Genomic DNA, 23676 nt, shown 5'->3' with positions numbered 1-23676 from the left:
CAGTCTTGACTCACTGATTTTCTGTTCCTAAGGCCCGGCATAACCAGGTAGCTGGGGCTCTCGACTCGTAATCTGAGAGTTGCGGGTTAGTATCCCCGTCACACCAAACATGTTAATTTATTCATGAGTAGTTTTAAGATCATCATATATAAATGTCATATAATTTTTTATGTTCTGTCGAACAATATGATACCAACCCAATTTAGTATCATCAGGCTAGTAGACCTGAATCCTTGTGGACGTTCTTCAACAAACATGTAATGAAACCTCATTAGCAGAAGTGAAATTCTGCTGTTACTTTCTGAAACTGAGTACCGGAACTTATTTAAGTTGCTGCCACGTTTTAGGTTCATACATAGATGTTTTGAGAATTTCACTGTAATCAATGTTTTTAAAAGAAATAGGGTGAAACAGGAATTACGAGACAATAATAACAATGGATGGATATTAGATGAGTGTAGCATGTAGAATACTGAATACTTTGCTCAGTATACAATCGTTGCTTTTAGGGAACCAATCCTTATATTGTGTATGAATTGAAGGAGTAAAAAAAATCAATACACATAATATTAAAATTTATTAGACACATTTATAGAATACATTAACTTTAAGTCAGCGAAAAACGTCACAAAACAAGGAAAAAAAACATTTTATAAATGTAAAACGATATAGGGGTGGCAGAGACATTTTTTTTTACTCCTTCAATTCATACACAATATAAGGATTGGTTCCCTAAAAGCAACGATTGCATACTGAACAAAGTATTCAGTATTCTACATGCTACACTCATCTAATATCCATCCATTGTTATTATTGTCTCATAATTCCTGTTTTACCCTGTAATCAATGTTTTTAAAAGAAATAGGGCATTTCTGTTGGAAAGCTAGAAAGTTTACACTAGAATCATGAGTTATTTTAATTCTTACTAACGATTACAATAACGCAATGACATAGATGACAAAAACACATAGAGTGGATTTAGGAATAAACTGACGTTAGTAATAAAATAATTAGAGAGTTATCTCAATTGAAACAAGAAGAAAAATGGACAGTTTGATGGATTGGTCACTTTCTGCTGTTTCTGGTTTGATATCTTAAAAAGGGCTCTCGTATTGTCTTCGGACTTGTTGGGTAGAGAAATAAACGAAAGTAAAAAATCTTTGTCATTGTTAATATTTTTGCACGCTTATTTGTGGTATGATTACTGAGTTCCTTGGCCATCCATATATATATGGCACCCCCAGTGACATAGCGGCATGTCTGCGGACTTATAACGCTAAAAACCGGATTTCGATACCCGTGGTGGGCAGAGCACAGATAGCCCATTGTGTAGCTTTGTGCTTAATTCAAAACAACAACAACAACAACCTTATATATATGAAAATACTACTGAAAAACTATACTATTCAATTCATTGAATATTTTCTCAACCTAAAATAAATTTCTCATCGCTTGTATCTAGTGGTGTGAGTTTCGTGTTTTCAACCAAAGGCCTAGGAACGTACTAGCAAGTAAAAGACCATTGGTGAAATTTTTATATTTAAACATATAACTAATAACCTCCAAACAACTATCTCAAACTTGGTGTTTGTCTACATGAACATATCAGAGGAATTTAAACAAATTGTAACCTTTCTTCAAGTAGGTTATTACTGTTTGCAGTAGGGGAAAACAGAGATAAAGGCATTGCTTGTATATCTACATTTTGGAACTTAGATTTTTACTACATCTTATACTTAGGTTTACGTTCCGTAGAATTAACTCACATTATCTGCACAGTAAAATTCTAGAAATAATATCAGCTTCTACATTATGTGAGTAAAACTATTTGGTCACGAAAGGCCAACTTCACACGAAACTATAATTGCTTTTCACAAAACCTGAGTGAAAGAGCCTTCCACACACTTTATGATAATGTCCTTCTACGTCGTTTTAACAATAACACCCCTATGACTGTTTTTATGGTTTGAGCCATTTCCTGTATTCAACACGCACGTTTTTTTTTTTCTTTTAACCAAGGGCTTTTTCCTGTTCTATAAATTCTCTTGCTTTATTCAGCTTGGTATTATTTTTGCGAAACCAACAGAGCAAAACACACATAACATTTTTGTTTCCATTATTCGATCTTAAAAGTAAGTTTTATGAGACAATCATTAAAAAGTTCGTATTAAGTGATTCGTGTGGAGTTTTGTAACACTACGTAAGTTTGCTGCCTGGCACTAATGTAACAGGAGTACCATATTATATTTAGCATCGTTGGTAAACTAACACTGACGCTCGATTATTACTACAATAAAACTAGTTCTTCTATTCCATTGCTATTATAGCAAATTACTACTGTTACTTTATAATTACCGTGGTAGAAGTATTACCGTTTCTCCATGATGGACAAAAGTAGTGTTTTTATGAAGCAAAAATTCATACAAGTTAATGCATACTAACAAATTTTAGAAAACTCGATCTAAATGTTTCGAATCAAGATTGTGTTGAAGAGAGTCGAGCTAAAGATTTTATAAATATCTTACAGTTGTTTCATTAGTGAGTCTGTTATGAATGAAACTTGGTTAAATGAACGGCAACTACCTGTTGTAGAAACACAAGTGCAGAGGACGACGTTTCGAAAATTTTCTGCCTTTCGTTTTCAAAGTGAGTCTGTTAGTCGGTTTGTTCCTTTCTTCAATTTTGTAAGTGTCGAGTTTGTGTTTCAGTAAAGTTCTAGAGTTACAAAATATAATGTGCATACGATAAAATTAGCAAATAAAAGCTTTTGGTATTATTTGTGAAATTATGCCTAATATTACTAGTATACAAAACTTTTTTAATTTATGGAACTTCTAAGTGAAGAAATAAAACATTGTCATTTTCATTTAAGTGAACTGGGCTTCATATTATTTTGTATACAATAACTTAAAAGACACTTATGCCAGTGTTGTACGTAATACACCACAAAACAACATGATGTAGATATGATGTTTCAACCAGAACGGTGAACTCGTAAACAGAAGCTTGAAAAGGGTTTCACTTTTGATGATCACAGCAAGTACGAGCAGTTGTTTAGTCAACTTTAAAGTTGCACGTAGATCTGTCTGTTCAGAGCCCACCACAAGAATCAAACGCCGAATTTGAGCATTGTATAAATCCTAGCTAAAATTTGTTATTCAACCACCAAGGGAAAGTGCTTGTAAAACAGGCATCTAGGGAAAAAAATATATCTATAAGAATCTATATCTAATATCTAATAATATCTAATCTATAAGAAATGTTCATTACTGAACAGTCGTAAATAAATTTTTGCCAAAAATATTTAACAAAGATTTTTAGAGAACAAAGAAAGCCTAAATCGATTATTAAATTGGCGAAAACTAATGGCAAATCCTGTCATTTCTTTTTGTTGCCCATATCACGTAGTGCTGGAAAAGTTGGCATCGAGTGACCCTGCTTCACGACTAATTTATCAAAGTTTTTAACATTGGTCCCCGCCATTTTTATACCGCTTACCCTGTAGTCAGAGCTTTGAGTCATTGGTGTACCGTTAATAAAAAATGTAATCCAAAAGAAGTAATTCACGGGTGAGTCAACAATAAGAGAACATTTTGTCCTGGCTAACAGAATATGTCGATAACTCACCGAACTGCTTTCCAATTTTGAGACGTGGGGTTGGTTTATTTTCCTTTTAATGTTTTCACAGAAGGTACGCGTATCACAAGTTACGAACCACTACTCTAACGTATAGTATAATAAAATATTATTATGTCAGCAGTTGAATTGTTGTACGCCACATTTTTAAAGTTTTGATTTAGTTGTTTGCTAGAGAAAGCTGCTATCATTATAATGACGTTAGATTTAAATAGTTTTATAACTATAATTCCACAATGCCTAAAATGTTCATGAATTTTAATAATCGACATTTTGTGCAAAGTATCTAAAAACAAGTATACATTATAAATATGAGAGTAAGTGAAGTATTAAATAAGTTTCAATACAGTCTGTGATTGAGAAATTAGTGAAGAATTCGGATCAGTGTTAATTGTCACGTATTACATTTATTTATCAAATCGATTAGCTGTGAAATTGTACAAATAAGTTTGTTTGTATACTAGTCGTAATACAATTAGAGAGTAAATTTATGTTGAAAATGAAAACATTATTTGTGAAATTAGGGCTACCACTGTGAATGAGTAATACTAGCCTGCAGCATACGCATACGTTAAGGAAGAAATAAATGAATTTGCTTTCGTCAGATGGACTGAACTTCGCATTAATTTCGCATAATAACCTGTCCAGCGATAGAACACGTAATAACTGTATAATGCTGAAATATGAACGCATAATATTACTTGCTTCCTCAGTGTAATTATTTGCCTGTAAGGACAGGAATATTTCCTTTGGTTGGAGACATTCTGAAATGTTTGCATTAATAAGTCAAGCTGCTTTCTTGTTTTAATCAAAGTTCTCATGAATAAATCCAAACAGTCAAAGTGATAGGACAAAAATGTTGAAGATATTCAAAACGTTAACATAAATACAAAAAAGGAAAATAGAAAAAAATGTATATCACATGTAACCATTATAAATGTAAAATAAATTGAGAATTATCAACAACTGCCCCCTATTTCATTCTGGTTTAGTCTGTTTGTTTGTTTTTGTCATGAGGTAATAAGGAAACTAAAGTAAAATAATACTATTAAAATACGAGCGTTTTTTTGTTGTTGTTGTGTGAAACACATTAGGAGATAATTACATGATGTAGATTTGTTATTTTAAAAATTAAAACGAAATTAGTTATTTACCAGGAGAGACATAGATTGAAGAAAAAACATAATTTAAAGCGAGAAAGTTTTACTTAATTATATTTAAGCTTGTTATGATAAGGGTCGATTATACTTAAGAAAAAAATTAGAATAAAAAACGAAGAAAATTAAATATTTTCAAAACGTAATATTTGGCAAATAGTTTAATATAATTGTGAATGCCATTAACAAGACTATAAGTTGGTAATTCTAATCACCACATCTAAATATAATAGATGTAGCGTGTGTGTGTGTGTGTGTGTGTGTGTATATATATATATATATATTTATGCGACAAAAATAATAACTACAACGTGTCGTCATCTATTGCGTAGTACCGCAAAAAATCTATAAAACTTTCATGCTTTGGGCGTTGAAAATTCAAAAAATTAGAAAAATAGCTGTGGTATATGCAACAACAATTTCTTTATAATAGAACACGATTTTAAATAAAATTACTTTCCTCACAACAAGAACGCGACTTTATTAGGACTGTAGGGTTAATTATATCTTTATTGATGTAATGTTTAAATGCAGTACTGAAAAACTGGAGTGATTTAAAAGCTTTTTTTTCTATAAACGATGTCACTTTTAATATTTAAAACATTACAGTTTATATCAGTAAAATTCTAAGTTCTGTACATTGAATCATTTTGTTACAGTTTGTCATACGTGGCTAAAGAGCACAATCACTTGCAGTTCTTTCCAGGAAAATAAAATCCTTTTTAGAAAATGTTCATTTTTCTTCTTTTTTTTTTCCGGTGAAGTGTGAACACAACGATTAACAATTAATAGTACACACAGCCGCCCGGAGGATGGCGTTTCTACTGATAAAAATTTCTAAATCAAGAATTTTTACTCCATTTATGTGATATCACTATAAATGTTTAGAGTGAATATTTTAAAAACAAGTGGCACAAAAATTTTTCATCTATCCTTCTCACAATCACTTCATTAAAAACGAATGCCATTGAAACGCTTCGCACTTTCAATTGTGGATACGTTATAAATGTGATAGACAGTCCCGTTATTTGATTCAAAGTATGTCAAAAGAATAATGGTGTCTGCTGTTGACCATCTGCCTTTCACTGGACGGTAACTGAAAAATTAGAGATATCAATATCTGAACTCTAGCTTGACATTGGGTTAACGATTTCGTACAAGTGTAAAATAAAGTAACGACATTACTAACTGTTTCTTCGGTATTTGTTGGCCTGGCATGGCCAGGTGTGTTACAACATTCGACTCGTAGTCTGAGGGTCGCGGGTTCAAATCCCCGTCGCACCAAACATGCTCGCCCTTTTAGCCGTGGGGGCGCTATAATGTGACGGTCAATCCCACCATTTGTTAGTAAAAGAGTAGCCCAAGAGTTGGCGGTGGTGGTGATGACTATCTGCCTTCCCTCTAGCCTTACACTACTAAATTAGGGACGGCTAGCGCAGATAGGCCTCGTGTAGCTTTGCACGAATTTCCAAAACAAACAATATTTTTTGTTGTTCTTTTGTCACATAACCTTCTTTAACTGCCAATTCTTTTTTTAACAGTTTCAGTGTGTTATAATTCTAATTAAATCCACCAAGTTTATTTTATGGTTCTGAGCCCATGTGACAGTTTTATTATTTTTTTAAAAACTATGTTCATTTCTTCAAGGCTCTTATTCTACTCAAGTATAAATATTTGTCCTATCTAGAATTGGTTAATGTCACGTTTGTTATAATACCATTCTCGACCTCTGGTTATAATCCATTTTTCTACACACGTTCAATCTCAGTTCCATTTACTTGTTATAAAAGAACCGTATTTCATGAAAGACTCTTAAAACTGTATACCTTGATGACTATCACTTGTTTCGTTATGATGCGACGGTCAATCCTAATATTTGTTGGTAAAAAAATGACCCAAGAGTTTACGGTGGGTGGTGTTAACTAGCTGTCTTCGTTATAGTTTAGCACACGCTGATAATTCCACGGACTTACAACGCTAAAATCAGGAGTTCGATTCCCCTCGGTGGACACAGTAGATAATCCAATGAGCCTTTGAAGAAAATACACACACACACACCTCTAGTTTATCACTGCTAAAATAGGAACATATAGTGCAGATAGCCGTAATGTAACTTTGCACGAAATTCTAAACAAACCAATTTGTATACACGAGACGTCGATGCACTAATTGGCTAATAGAAATGTTTCCTACAAGAAAAATAGCTCTGTTGGTTTGAATCAGGCAATTGTTCTTCGATCTGCGAATCTGATAATAATCGGGGATTGTTAACTTCTTGTTCTGGATCGCAATGGGTGAAGATTATATGTCCAGATTCAGAGTGCAGTGGTGTGCAAACTTGGCTTTCTTGATGTTATTGTGTTGTTTTATTTTTATTTAAAGCCAGATTTGTCCTTGTGAACTTTAATAACTTTTAGCTTTTAATTTTAGCTAGATTGGAATTTCGGACTTGCTAACTTTAAACTTAACATGATTTTGAGATTTTTAGGCACTTATGTTTCATTTTGATTTTCTTTTAGCGTAGCGTACAACTGATACAGCAAGAGTGACTTATTTAAGATTTCTTCACATCTCTGTGACCAATTCAATAAACACATTATAAACACTTGCCGTTCTTCTACTTTGTGTTAGTAACTAAAAATATTACTGTTTGTTGATATAGATTGTTGTCATGTATGTTTTACATCTCAACGCTTTGTTCACAACAAATAAATTCAGAGCTCAGGTAGAAATATCCTTAACTTGCTATCTTTCAGGCTTCATGTTAACATATCCTGAATGCCTGCTCGGCAGGCATTCTTGCACTGGATATATCAAAATATATTTTAAAGTGAGGAAATATCGTTCCATAAAAACAGAATAACGTTTTGCATTGTAAACTAACCTCAAACCCAGTGTGCACTGTTCTTCAATGTCAATTACCAACACATTGTGTTATGCAGTGAATTTTCCCTCAGTGAGAGTGACTTCCAACTTTCCTATTGCTAGAATTTTACGACCTCTTGCTCTTTACATCAATCCTTCTTTTTGCATTGTCCCTGAAGATAATTTCCTAGTTTTAGTCGATATAATAGCTGTAATATACAGCCTTCTTAATGACAGAAAATGCATTTTAACTTTCTACAACAACTTATTCATTTAGCTTAATTAATATTCATTGATAGGCCTAAGGTCACAATAGACGCTAACACGAATTTTCTTAGTTACTAATTTATCTTGTATGTATAGCAATTTCTTATTCCTTCGTGGAAACACAAACAAAATATTCACAAAACATTAATTGACTAACTTGCTGATAGTAGCAGACAAATTGACTAACAAATTTGTTAACTCTATAATTAGTTATCTCTAGCTTAACTCGCTTTCTGTATAACTCAGATCTTGTTTATAAGATTTTAAGAATGTTAAAGATATAAAGCCATTCTCACCACGCGACTATAAGGAGGGATCCTTTCCACTAATAATACAAACCGTCTATATTAAAATAACAGCTTACAACAGTAGTTTCCTATGATAGTTGCTTTCTTCTCTTTGATTTAGACTCTGTACAGATCCAAAACGTTGTCTCTAAATCAAACAAAAGGCAGGAAAAGATGCAAATAGTTTTCATTTCTATCATATTACCACAATAGTAACAACAAAACATGGAATCGTTTTATGCACTCAATGGAAGTTTCATGTTGCTCAAGTCTTTGTTTGTTATAACATCCTTACCAGTCGTATAAACACCGTTTGCAGCTCCCTCTTCACAGTTTTAACGTGTCGTGAATCTCCATCAAATGAGTTCATTTTATATCCTTCAGTTCCTGTGGCAGTCTTAAAGCTGTTTTACAGCCTTTATTGTCCTTTTTTATTTTCCTGTCGCGCCTCTATTTTTTTTATGTTATTCTACGATTTTAAACTGTAGTTTTACAAATGTGTTAAAGCATTGTAAAAAGCTACATATTTAAAAACCTCATATTCTGAATGATTATGTTGCATAATTAGCATTTACTCGCATAGGTATAACGTAGGGGGGATAGACCCCCTTCATGAAGTTTCAGAGAATACAATACTCTTATTACTGTGACACTGCACAATTGACACAATCTACATTTCACTGTTTATCCATTATTATGCCTCAGGACTTAAAACTAATTTGTCGACATGGGCAGAGCTTTTGAGTCACAAAGTTTATTTCTTTTTTTCTTGGTAGCACGTGGTGACAATCTCGAATATAACAACGCTATCTGTGACTGTTATTTAAGTATTTTATGTGTTGCTCGATAGAGAAGCAGACGTTTTTCCTGTTCATTCTTTTTAAGTTCTGTCTACCACAGACAATAACATCAGTACAGTACGGTGTGCAAACATTTTGAGTAAGACTGTATAAATGCTAGCTTTATGATCATATGCGCAAGAATACACAGTGAACATCCTTCTTTCTTTGTACTTCTAAAAGAATAAATGAAGTACTCTTATGTGCCGCAACTGAAGGTTTAAAAATGTCTGGTAACAAAAATATTCTTATTGTGACATATAACATTTCTTACTCTTACAAGAATACCGGCACACTGACTTTATATTTCACTAGTCTACTGGCATGTGGTTTAATACACTCACAAGTACCCTTTATTTGGGATTTTTTGTGTGTGTTAATAATTTATAGAAGGTACGTTCCGAAGAAGCCACGAAATTTACACTTTTTTGTCACACCATATTTTACCTTATGGTAACTAATATTTGATATGTTATGGGAATTATTTATCTTTTTATAAAATAATCGCTGAGGAATTCATCTAGCCGTACTGCCTTACATAATCACTAGGGAAGTCCATCTAGCCATGTAGCCTTAAGTAATCGTTAAGTCCATCTAGCCGTGTTGCTTTAAATAATCGCTGAGGAAGTCCATCTAGCTTTGTTGCCTTAAATAGTCGCTGAGGAAGTCCATCTAGCCGTGTTGCCTTAAATAATCGCTGAGGAAGTCCATCTAGCCGTGTTGCCTTAAATAACAGCTGAGGAAGTCCATTTAGCTGTGTTGCCTTAAATAAATGCTGAGGAAGTCCATCTAGCCGTGATGTCTTAAATAGTCGCTGAGGAAGTCCATCTAGCCTTGATGCCTTAAATAGTCGTTGAGGAAGTCCATCTAACCGTGTTGCCTTAAATAGTCGTTGAGGAAGTCTGTCTAACCGTGTTGCCTTAAATAGTCGTTGAGGAAGTTCATCTAACCGTGTTGCCTTAAATAATCGCTGAGGAAGTTACCTTTGCTAACCTTTTAATATATATATATATATATATATATTAATCCTATGCCTCTTTATTTAGTTAGTGCATACACTCCTTACATTTCCTAGTCTCAACGTTACCATTATTTGATTAGGTGTTTTTTGAGTTATGTTTCTTATATTTACATCCGCGTAACTTTTTCTTTCACTTTAATATCGTTTTTGTTACAATTTTATATGGAGGATGATTTTTGTAAAAAAATATAGTTAACATAGACTGAAAAATGATTGGAAACACATTATTGTTGTAACCGATGTTAGCTACCAGATGTCGCTCTACTTTCTTCATCTTTTTCTTGTCGTTTTCCTCTTCTGTTTGAGAATATTTTTCTCCATATTTAAAAACATCTTTCAGAATTGCAATTTTGTTATTGCTTAACGTTATTGTTTCCAGCAGAACTGTACTTCATACAAACATAGAAGAATTTTTTTTCTTTTCGAAAAGAACGTCGTAATTCAATTTAAAGTTATGACAGTCTTCGAATAAAGGACTCTAATTTTCTTTGCTGCTTGATTAACCAATCAGCATGAAGAATTTTGTTTCTAAATCAGTATATTAAGTGAACTGAAACAACTAATAGTTAATGGTTTTGGTTCTCATGGTTGTGATTGCTAAAGATGTGTATCTCTTACCATCTAGCACGCAAACAAAATTACTGGAAACCAAGAACTGGAAAATTACCTCCTCAAGAAATAATGTAAAATTGGAAAGTAGTTATAACGTACTGTTTTTTTTTTGTTGTTTTTTTTACGTGTATAGTGCAAATTCAGGTTTAAATCAATCAAGGAACTCCGAGATTAGATAAAGAATATTTATTATGTCATTGAGTGGTGTTCTCTTAAAGAATTTTAATTGCCTAATTAAAATGAGAGAGAGTCTGAGTTTTAGTGTTTTACCGAATCCGTTCGATACCATAAAATATTCTCAACATTGTAAGCTGTGGGTGCATTGTAAAATTGACTGTATGTCCCTTAGTGTGAACGGTGGGCGGCAGGGGGCAGCTGAATGAATATCTTTCCTTTGATTAGTGATTAAAAAATTAATGATGGCCTTAGTAAATACAATAATTTTATGTTGTTATTACCTACCTAGTACTTCTAGTTTTAATCTGCTTTATCCAATCCTGTAATTAAAAATTTTTACCAAAAAAATTAATAAATAAATAAATAAAAAAGAAGCTTATTTTACGCACTATAAAAATATAAGGAAACAAAACCGCTGTAATATGGCGGTCAATCCCACTGTTCGTTGGTGAAAGAGAATTACTTTTAAATCAAAATATCTGTGCATCACAGTTTATTTTTATTTTTCTCCCCACTTATGTTGTAAGCTTTTAAACATATTTAATATTTGTTAATACATTTCACTTTCATTGTCTCGATCGTGGTTTTTATCTGTTCCACAAATAACCTCACTTAAGATTCAAAAAGTCGAAATAAAATCTACTAATGAAGACGCAGACAGTGAGTAGAATGAATAGCATTTTATGTACACCGGTACAACGTTTCGGAGTACCTTTATTTGATCACGAGCGAAATCTGAAAATAAGATTGTTAAGATGTATCAGCTGAAATTAAGTAAGCTCCAAATGATATTTAAGAACGTGAAGCTTAGGGAACAGAACACTGGAATCAGCACATATAAGTAATACTTTTGTTTGTTTAATATTAAACACAAAGCTACACTATGGGCTATCTGCTCTATATCCATTTCGGATACTGTAATACAGGTTATCAATATGTTACAACCTTTTCTGGATATTGAATCTTTTAATACCTATATTCTCTAAGACTAGATTTTAGAATCATATAATAATTCACATCCATCTTCCCAACAGACACACACCTATCTAAATCTTAGTTTCATCTAAACATTTCCACGAATTTAGCTGGTTATTTAGTAGTTTTCATGATTGGTCTTTGTGTTTGTGCTTTTTCTTTCGTATAGCAAAATCATACGGGACTATTTGCTAAATCCACCGAGAAGAATCGAACCCCTGTTCTGGGTTGGTTTGAGTTTATTGGCGCAAAAAATAGGGCTATCTGCAGTAAAGATAACAACGAAAAATAGGGCTATCTGAAGTAAAGATAAAAAAAATAGGGCTATCTGCAGTAAAGATAACAACATAAAATAGGGCTATCTGCAGTAAAGATAACATAAGTTGTCATATTTGCCATTACGTGGAAACATTTTGCCCTATATAACCAGATAGTAGAAGCCACTATAGGTTCCACTCTTAGATCAACCTGAGTCATTATATTTCTCAGTCATCACGAACGCATGTGGCTAGATAACATCCCGCCTGTTTTCAAACCACCGTTATACAAACACTACGTTCATAACACGTTTCGTTTTTTTTTTACACTTTTATTCTATCAACTATGTTTAAAAACTTCCCAACATATTCAAAATTCCAGCACTCAAAATAATGAACTTCTAAACTTCGAGAAAATCAATGACTCTTGTCCTTGGTGACTTTGAAGCAGGTTCTAGTCATGCCCATTATAAACACATCTTTTTTTTTTTTATCTATGCTCTAGTTACACCTATCTACATGAAAAGATTACTTTGATGCGTAAACTTTTAAAACATATAACTATCCGACAAACCTCAGGTTATGCATGGGCTCCCAAAGTTAAGAAACTATAACACGAAACTCTAACATAATAAAAACCTTCACTTGCTAGTAACACTTCCTCGCTCGTGACTTTGCAATGCGTATAAGGTCACATTCATTGGCGAAACTAAATACTGCTCACAACTAGTCTATGAGCACTTAGGGGTATTGAGTAGAACTGGTCTTTATCTAGTGAAACCCCGTTACTCAGTAACATGATCGTACGAAGCCATAAGACATAACACACGAGTTAAAGTTTTCCATGGTTGCCATCAAAGGTATAGACCTTGAACTTTTCATTGAATAAAGCTTTTTAACTGCTGAGGACAATCTTGAGCTAAATAACGTACTGATATTTTACTAAGTTAAACTATTTTAATTAAAACAATAAACATTAGCTATAATAGTTTATTATTATTATTATATTATTTCCACTTTGTGTTATTTTATCCATAAAAAATGTTTGGTTTGTTTATAATTTCGCGCAAAGCTACACGAGGGCTATCTGCGCTAGCCGTCCCTAATTTAGCAGTTTAAGACTAGAGAGAAGGCAGCTAGTCATCACCACACCACCTACAACTCTTGAGCTACTCTTTTACCGACGAATAGTGAGATTGACTGACACATTATAACGCCCCCACCACTGAAAGGGCGAACATATTTGATGTGACCGGGATTCGAACCCGCGACCCTCGGATTACGAGTCGAGTTTCTTAACCACCTTGCCACGCCGGGCCCCATAAAAATGTTTGCTTCACTGTTCATTTCGCTCACATGTTGCTCAGCAGTAAGTCTGGAAGATTTTAACGATAACAATGGGGTTTCGACACCAGCTATTAGCATAGCAGTGATAGCCTATTGCAGCTATAAACAGTTTGTTTATTTCGTATAAGATTAATGTTTTTTATTGTATACCCTAATTTAATGTAAGGTTTATATGGTCATCTTCTACTAGAGTTTCTTCCAGATATTGTATAGGTTTATGGTGTCTAATATTTGGTTTGTTTTAAATTTCGGGCTATCTGCGCCAACCGTCCCTAATTTTGCAGTGTAAGACTAGAGGAAAGACAACTAGTCATCACCGCCCACCCCAACTCTTGGGCTGTTCTTTTACCAATGAATAGTTGAATTGACCGCCACATTATAACGCCTCCACGGCCGAAAGGGCGAGCATGTTTGGTGTCACGGAGATTCGAATCCGCCACCCTCAAATTACATGTCTAATATCAATACGATTTTATTTCATTTGTACGAACGCCTTATTCAATTACAGTGATATTCAACAGGTGGGTGAGTGTGTGTTTTCTTATAGCAAAGCCACATCGGGGTATCTGCTGAGTCCACCGAGGAGAATCGAACCCCTGATTTTAGCGTTGTAGATCCGTAGGCTTACAGCTGTACCAGTTGAAGATCAATAGGTAGGTTTAAAGAATCTGAAAAATATTCAGATTCTTGAAATGTTACAGAGAAATAATAAATCGGAAAACATGGACGGGAAAGGAAAATCAAACAAATAAACACCGTAAAGAGATTAATCAGACATTTATTCACAAAAGTGTGTATTGATTTTACCTATTGGCCGGCATATAAATTTATACTTTGGCCTTGCTAGTTACTGGGGCTGAAAAGTTTTTTTCAAGCTCGTCCACACTGGAGAGAAAGAGTTACATCATACTGCACTTTCAAGTCACACTAAGGGTCCATGTGCGGTATCCCACAATACATTGGTTATCTTCGTCACCGACTATCTTAACTAATACGTCCAATGTGAATAACTGCGAATCATACCGATTTTTACAATTATGTGTATAACCCCTTAAAATTCTAATTGGCACAGATACAGAACTAACATGAGATAATGTTGCCATATGTGATATTTCTCTAAGCAAAATGAATAGGACATGTTTACAACCTTTTGACGTCATTTTACAGTAACGTTGGAAATTTGAAAAAACAAATAAACCTGAATATACCTTACTAAAACATATTATAAACTACTTATAGAAAGGTGAAACTAGAATGTAGTTGAACTATGATAGCCTAATATATCTCAGTAAAAATTGTTAGTTTTCAGGCTTTTGAAGATAGAATAAATGTATTCCGAAATGTTTGACTCATAGATATAAAATGATTTTTCTTGTCCTAACTGTCATCTTTGATTTCATTTGTAGCCTGACTAGTATTTCATGTATTTTTTATGAATTCATCTAGCATATAATGGTTAATCAACTGTGTAATGCATTATGCTGCATTTTCTTTTCTGAACACGTAGTTCGAAATTTAACTTAAGCATTCAGTCAATTACTTTGTGAACAGGAGAAAGACCGGACTGTTAATTGTTGTACGATTTATAATTAAGAAATAGCTATCAGCATAAGATAGTGTTGCTATCTTTCCTACATTTTCACAGTTTTACCTTTGTTTTTTTATTAGGAGACAACTAAAGGCCACCTTCTCAAATAATTTAATTTGCTCCTTACAAACAACACCCATGAACTACTAACGCCCCTCAAGCATTAATATTAACGTTTGACTTTTGAGACGTAGACTCAGGAAGTGGAAACGTAGAGAGGGAAATGCAGATCTTATTTGGATAACTTTAGTGCCTATTGTACTACTGGATAACACCCTCCCCCCAAGAAAATTATGTTTTCTACTAAATTCTACAACAGGACGTACAGGGCGACCAAGCTTTATTTTCCGTAGAGGTAGAGTGCGTTACATTAAAGTGATATGTGAGCCTAGCCACTTCACTGCTGTCCATTTCTCCATATCCAGTCGTATTCTATCTGACGACGGTGCACTTTACGTTAGCTTTACAGCATAGTTTTCATTTTAAAAGGCTCCGTCGTAAGACTGCCTTATTCCTTGATGTATTTTTTACATTAAACCTAAAATAAAACTAGTTGAATTAAGAATTCTTGTAGTAGTTCAAGGTCTTGAAAAGTGGCTAGTGGGTTAACCTTTTAACCATTTACTTCTGTTGATATAGCACCCTCTTGGTGTTTTAGATGTTTCGAGTCTCACCCTTAGATTAAGTCCGTGGAGAATGAGAAAATTTAATAGAAGTTGTTTGTGAACCATTCGTTTAACATATAAGTATTCACAACCCCCCCCAGTGGAACAGCTATATGTCTGCAAAGTTACAACGCTAGAAACTGGGTTTCGATACCTGTGGTGAGCAGAAAAATATCCTATTGTGTAGCTTTATGCCCAATTACAAACAAAATTGAACTTTAATCATTATCAATTTGATTTACGTTATTTACATATCAGGTGTCTGAGGTAAGGAATAATAAGCAAAAGTAAATTAAGTGTGATAGATGGTGTGTCCTCAACGTTATGTGGTGCAATTAAACAGATACCTCTAAAGCTAGGGAATATTTAATATTTACCCATCATGTAACTAATTCCCTGATTTTATGTTATTTATATAACGTTATTCTATCGCTGCAATGCTTTGATTTTTTTAGAAGAGCTTTGCGTCTTAATTTAATAACTGTTTATCTTCAAAAGTTTGATCCGACTTTTTCAAAGGATTTATAATGTTAAAAAGAAGGGTTCGATTCCATTCGGTAAGCAGAGCAGATAATCTGATGTGGCTTTGCTATAAGAAAAATACACATATTATGGCTGGCGTAAATTTTCACTTAACTATATCCTGGCTCTGTATATTTAAGTTGGGATATTATAAAAATATAATTTGTATGAAAAACAAAACAAGATATATTACCAGAAACCAACAACAAATTACGAAGCAAATTTAAATTGTAACTGTATGAAATAGTCTAGAAGAATCAACAAAATATCCTCCTTCTTTAACTAATTTTCAAAACAGTCATTGGTATATTAAGATTTTATTATACCTGTAAGGATAAAAACGGCACACTTTTCTGGAGAGCATACCGCAAAAAAACAAATAATAATTAAACATAAATAGAATATATTGTTTTTTGTTTGCGAATTTCGCGAGAAGCTACACAAATATCTATCTGCTCAAAGAATTCTAAATGTTAACTTACAGACTGAAAATCAGATAGCTAATAAACAATATCACTAACATTTTTTGGATCACTCTTACATAACCGAATAGTGGAATTTGACTGTCACTCTTATAGCGTACCCACGGTTTCAAAATGCGGAGCAGCCGCAAAACCACTAATCTTTGTTTGTTTCTGAACTTCACGCAAAGCTACACATGGGCTATCTGAGGTAGCCGTCCCTAATTTAGCAGTGAAAGACTGGAGTGAAAGCAGCTAATCATCACCACCCACCGTCAACTCTTTGGCTATTCTTGTACCAGTAAATAGTGGGATTGACCGTGACATTATTCAGTCCCTACCGCTGAAAGGGCGAGAATTATACGCACACAACTAGACCAACAACAATAAATCCCAAGTTACAACAAGCTACAAAACCTTATACTGTTGTATACCATATGTTCCTGACATCATGGAAAAAAAACTTTAACAAAACACAACATTCCAGTAAATGCCAAATTTATTCAAAAATCCAGGTACAAAACTAAAGTCCATACTATATAAAAACTACACTGATAGACACAACACCAACATAATTTATAAAATACTATGCAACAACTGCCACAACTTCTGTATTGAAGATACAAGCAGAAAAATAGAAACTAGATTCAAAGAACACAAAAAAACACCTACACACGTTTTTAACACTGCAAATCAAATAAACACAACATAACCATAGACTCCCAGATACTAAGTAGGGAAACATATATAAACAAACGCAAAATCAAAGAAGCCCTACTTGTACAGCAACTAAAACCAAAATTAAGCCATCCCATACCCGTTTATACTCTCGTCCCTAAGACATGTGTCCAGCAACGGTCACTTGCTAACTCTCTCTTTCTTAACCTGAAGATGACTTAGGAATTTCGAAACGTTGTTCTCTCCTTATCAATAAAAGTGTTGATACCCATACCAATCGTTCTGAGATACATTTTTATTTCAAGTGGGTTTTTCGTCATCAAGAAAGGGCAAAAATGTTTGGTGTGATGGGGATTCGAACCTACGAGTCAAACGTTCTAATCACCTGGTCATGCTGGGCCAATTATTAATCATCCGTCAGGAGCGCGCTAAATACAAGGACATGCCCGAGACAGATGATATTTAAATTTATATATGAATATTTTCTATTGTTATTCCTGTTGTTAAATATCTCTAGTTTGAAAGAGTAATTGTTGTACTTGCAACCATACGATAGTTCAATGTTATCGTAACCACTGAATGTAGGAAGCTTATGTATAGTAAAATGTGATAACACGTGTAAGAAATACGTTCACTACATTAGATTATAGCTTCAACTGGGTGCAATATTATTGATATGGACAAGCTTTAGGTTCGAAAAAACGTGTTAATTTATATTTTGAATAGTTTATATATCAATCATGTCAAAACAACTTAATGGCAATTTTTCTAAAAATAATGCTGAATAAATATAAAATGTGCAGTCAGCCCAATCCATTGTATCAGAGCGCATATGCCCTTTAAAACCTCCTCTGTTGGTTAAGTAGTTGCGGTGAGTTTTCTGATGGATGCCACCGTTCCTTGTCATTTTACTGAGCGCAAAAAAAGATCGCTAACGAAGTGAATGGTTTTTGCCAGTTTCTATTAGAAGTGTCATAGAGAAGATATTCGCTTTAATTCAAAGATATTTATTTGGCATGGTAAAATAAAGTCATGGTTGTATATAATCCCAACATGAAACGAGTATTGTATATAGGTATGTATGTATGTATAAACCAAACAACAAATATATAGTTAAACATGTTCCTCTCTCTATGCCTTTTTTTTTCCATTCATGCTCCTATCTTCAAAATATTTCTGTTTGTTTTCATGTAATTCCGTCACAAAAAGAAGGCCTGACATGGTCAGGTGATTAGGGCGCTCGACTCTTAATTTGGGGGTCACGGGTTTAAATCCTCGTCACATCAAACATGCTCGCCCTTTCAACCGTGAGGGCGTTATAATGTGACGTTCAATCCCACTATTCTTTGGTAAAAGAACAGCCCAAGAGATGGCCGTGGGTGGTGATGACTAGCTGCCTTCCCTCTGGTCTTGCTAAGTTAGAGACGGCTAGCGTAGTTAGCCTTCGAGTAACTTTGCATGAAATTTAAAACAAACCACAAAAATAAACACTTATGTTCTTTGTGAGTTGTTTCTTTTTTCAGATTGACGATTCGATAGACACGAAGACTGACGGATGGATGTTGATATTGATATGAAAATGTGGGAATTTCAAGAAATGAATAATTTTCAAGTAATGTACTCTAGAAAGGAAAGATGTTGGTGTATTTGCTTTTTGTATGAGTAACAACAGTTCAGGAAATACAGAACATGAGACAGATATTTGGTCGTTTTATATATGCGTATATACACACACACGCATATATACATATATTGGCTTCTTTATAGTCTCATATTTAAAGAAAGCAATTCAAACTAGTCAGAGTGTTTTCGTATTTTCTTACAGCAAATGGGGGAATCGAACCCCTGATTTTAGCGTTATAAATCTGTAGACTTACCGCTGTACCAGCGGGGAACCCAAATTAGTCAATCAAATGCATAAACCTTTAGGCCTTCTCTATTAAAATAGAAATATAGTGATTAAATTTAAGTAAAGACGTGTACATATCGCTTGTCTCACGTATAAAGTTAAGCCTGTGAACAAAAAATTTAGTTTTACTAAATGGAAGAACGGTTAATTTTTCTTATTTCTTTTTTTTAAGAGCTCAAAATTCAATTGTTCGAGACTTTTACTTAATAAACATTTTTCTCACAATAGCTCAGAAACAAGGTTTCAAATTTAACAGAAGAAGATTTTTGTATTTGAATAATTTTCGGTTACTTCATTTTACAAATTATCGCAGTGAAACATACGAACCAATTAAGTGGTCTTTGCTCAATTAAACTCTAAAGTTTCTGTGAGATTAATCGGGAATGCTTTCAAAACTGCTTTTGTCACGTAAAACGAATCATGAGTAAATAATCTCTTTCTTCAAGAAGTGTTTCCATCCCCTGAATTGGATTTAACTAATCTTCGAAGTTCAGACTAAACACCGCTTTTTCTCTTCTGCGTATGACTGAAATTTTTAGCACCCTATTTGCCTCAGTTAGGGACTATAAACTTTCTTACCGCTAAAGTTATCGTCTCACTCAAGTTATGTGGAGCGTCTAAGCATCAATCGAAACACTCGTGACAAAACCTTTTGTTATTATTGTTATAGGTGGGCTGCATTTTCATTTCGTGACTGAATGCAGTTTTTTCTTTACTCGCTGAGGTAAAAATTTACATTTCGGGTCTAAATCCAGCTTCACTGATATTAAAGTTTCTTTATTACATCCTAAATTAAAGAGAAAGATGCCCATGGTATACAGAAATCTCATGTCTTGTGGGAGGAAGGTTTGATCCTACGTAATTAAACTTTAATTTACATGTGTGATAACCAGTAACACCAAAACCCATATATATTTTACTACCTTTATATTTCTGCTGGCCTGTCTTACTTTAATATCAAAGAAAAAGTAAGCAATTTGCTTCAAAGCCAATCACGTATGATTATATATTACAATGAATATTTAAACCGACACCATTTTATATTGTTAGTGCATACAACTACAATTTTCACGATATTTTTTTTTTTTTAATTTCGCGCAAAGCTACTCGAGGGCTATCTGCACTAGCCGTCCCTAATTTAGCAGTGTAAGACTAGAGGGAAGGCAGCGAATAGTGAGATTGACCGTAACATTATAACGCCTCCATGGCTGAAATGGCGAGCATTTTCGGTGCAACCGTGATTCAAACCCGCAACCCTCGAATTACGAGTCAAACGAGTATAATAACTACCTTACTTTGTACTGTCAATATTCTGATGTTAATTCATAAATAATGTTATATCTGTATTCGAGAACTAGTGGAAATACGTGAAAAATCAAAAAGTGAGTGAAAATTTAAAATCAAACATTGATAGGAGGGGGGGGAAGTCCATGTTTTTGTTTGAAATTAAACACAAAGCTTCACAATAGGCTGGCTATCTGTGCTAGTGTTGTAAGTCCACAGACATGTCGCTGTACTACCGGGGGAAAGTAGACATTATAGGAAGTGTTTTTGGCTCGAAATGGCCAGGTGGGTCAAAGCGTTCGAGTCGTAATCTGAGGGTCGTTGGTTCGAATCCCCGTCACACCAAACATGCTCGCCCTTTCAGCCGTGGGGGCGTTATAATGTCACGGTCAATCCCAATATTCGGTGGTAAAAGAGTAGCTCAAGAGTTGGAGGTGGTGTGATGATGACTAGCTGCCTTCCCTCTTGTCTCACACTGCTAACTTAGGGTCGGCTAGCGCAGATAGCCCTCGAGTATCTTTGCGCGAAATTCACAAAAAAAAACAAATATCGTGAAAAGTGTTTTTCTACATGCCTTATCTCTTTCTCTTAAACTCAAAAGTTAAACCTCAATCTTTTCATGATTAACGCGATAATATAATCAAACTAAACGCCTTTGTACTTTCTATATACTTAAGATACAGTTCATAAGGGAAAAAAAATGTTTTATTTTTACATATATCATCTACTAATGGCGAAGATGGCGCTTCATACGAAAGAGAAAATGACGGGTAATTTTTTAGAAGACGTTGCTCTATCCTTAATAGTACAATCAAGCCTTATCTGTAGCTGGAAGCAAAGTTTAGCTTATGCCATAATTGCATAGTTGGACTATTATTTTACACGAAAACGTGATTTAATATGAACGTATAATGTGTAAAAAAGGGCTTTATTTGTATGTATATTACGTAGTAACAACCTTAGAACGTTTCTGAATTGAAGCATATTTCAGAGTGGAGATAACAAAAAGCAACAACGTATTTTCGACTGACACGGGTGTGAATAATTAGTTTAACAGACAATTCAGGTACAGATGTCGTCATATTCTAATTTTTATCAACGTCCGACATGGCCAGGTGATTAGGGCGCTTGATTCTCACTCTAAGGATTGTGGGTTCCATTTCCTGTTCCACCAGCCACGCGCGCTCTTTCAACAGTGGGAACGTTATTATGTTATGGTAAATCGTACTATTCGTTGGTAAAATAGTAGCCCAACAGTTGACATTGGGTGGTGATAATTAGCTGCTTCCATCTAGTCTTACACCCTTAGATTAGAGACGGCTAGCGCAAATATCTTTCGTGTAACCTTGCGCGAAATTGAAATCAATATTTATCAAACATGTGATAAAAAATATCACATTAAACGTTATTAATTTGAATATCTTGCTGGTTAATCGTGTTTCTTAAACAAAGAAACTACTGGGTAAGTAGGCCCGTTTGCACAGCTTTAGAGTCTTATTATATAGTCATGACACTTATATTTCTTTGTTATTACATATTCAATTTTGTAGAAAATTATTAAACACGACCGATACAGTAAACACAGCATGCTGATAAAGTTTATAGTTTTACACGATAAAGCACAAGAAGTTAACAACTTCGAATGTAAAGTGATGTGTTTGGTTATGATGTTGGGTCACTCCACTGTTTATACAGTCTTTCACTCAACATTTTCTTACATAATTACAAATCTATGTTACTATTAGATTTTTCTCATTCACTATCATTGTAAAAATCGAGCAGTTTTGGAAATTAATTAAACATATAACAATGTACTTCTGAACAACAAACGTCTAAATGTTTTAAATGTTGGAAAAGATACTCAAGCATTTCTATAACATAGTTCGCTTAGTTTCAAATAATTGATTCAGATATTTCGAAGGTTTTATTTGGCCCGGCAAGGCCAGGTGGTTAAGGAGCTCGACCCGTAATCTGAGGGTCGCGGGTTAAAATCCCCATTGCACCAAACATGCTCGGCCTTTCAGTCGCGAGGGCGTTATAATGTGACAGTCAATCCAACTATTCATTGGTAAAAGAGTAGCACAAGAGTTGGCGGTAGGTGGTAATGACTAGCTGCCTTTCCTCTAGCCTTAGACTGCTAAATTAGGAACGGCTAGCGCAGATAGCCCTCGAGTAGCGTTGCGAGAAATTCAAAAAACAAATAAGGTATTTAGTTATATTTTCAGTCTGAACAGCATCTTATGCGACTAGGTCAGAAAAACCTTGGGTTCAGCTATAGTCTTCTAATGTTAAACAAAGGATACCAGACAATAAGCAGCAGCAACTACCTAAGGGGTTTTGGTTTGATTGAATTTTCCGAAACATAGCCTGGCACGCTAGACCCCAGTCCACGCTCAATACACTTTGAAGGCGACCTTATTTGTGAACTACGTGTCACTATGTGGTGTCAGTTACTTATATCGTGAACAAATATATGTAATGTTTTATTAAAAGTACCTTTCAAACACTATTAAACTAAACCTTATTATGGTTTTATTATTTCAATTGTAGTAGAACTGATGAATATTTTTGTATCTTGGTTCAGTTCTTATACGTACGATATCCGTATTTTGGAGCTGTGGGTGCAACTTTGGATCTTTTTATTTAGAATTTAGCATGTTTTTTAGAGAAAACGGCCTGCCAACTTTAGGATCTAGCCATCCCTATCAGCTAAAATACAGGCTCGCCCCATGATATTGACCCTGCCCCAATTCAAAGTTGGGGTGACACTGTGATATCATTCATCTGGTAGCTGTCTATCTTTGTTTCGTTTATCTTAATCACAAAAATAGCTCATTTTTTCTTTGCCATAGTTCCCTTGTTCGAAGCACCACGAAAATCGATATCTAGCATTTCATAGTCACAATGTGAAGTTTGAAGGTTGTGAGATCTGACAGCATGGAGAGATCTGTACATGTAGTGAATGTATTGACCTTCACTTTGGAACTCTTATATAAAACAAAAAACTTCTGGGTAGCGAACTTAATTCCAGATGCGTGATTTCCTTTCGTAAAACATTTTAAAATTGGGTGAACAAAATAACAAGTGCTCTTGAGTGAATTAACCAAAATTCCACATTGACTCCTCTTA

General features: G+C 34.3%; 1 long non-coding RNA gene across 2 annotated transcripts; it reads right to left on the bottom strand.

Annotated features, from left to right (window-relative positions):
* Positions 1–2251: 2251 nt before the first annotated feature.
* Positions 2252–8579, bottom strand: LOC143254556 (uncharacterized). 2 transcript variants are annotated; one of them, XR_013030253.1, is made up of 4 exons: positions 8508–8579; positions 8222–8360; positions 7678–7831; positions 2252–3194 (listed from the first exon to the last, which is right to left on the bottom strand). It is a non-coding gene; the product is annotated as an uncharacterized LOC143254556 (long non-coding RNA). The 2 variants fall into 2 exon arrangements; XR_013030252.1 differs by lacking the exon at positions 8508–8579 and having other exon boundaries at positions 8222–8497.
* Positions 8580–23676: the final 15097 nt, after the last annotated feature.

Source organism: Tachypleus tridentatus, chromosome 6 (assembly GCF_004210375.1).
Source record: "Tachypleus tridentatus isolate NWPU-2018 chromosome 6, ASM421037v1, whole genome shotgun sequence".
Taxonomy (NCBI): domain Eukaryota; kingdom Metazoa; phylum Arthropoda; class Merostomata; order Xiphosura; family Limulidae; genus Tachypleus; species Tachypleus tridentatus.
Note: the sequence above shows the minus strand (reverse complement) of the source record. Positions and strands in the feature narration are given on the sequence as shown.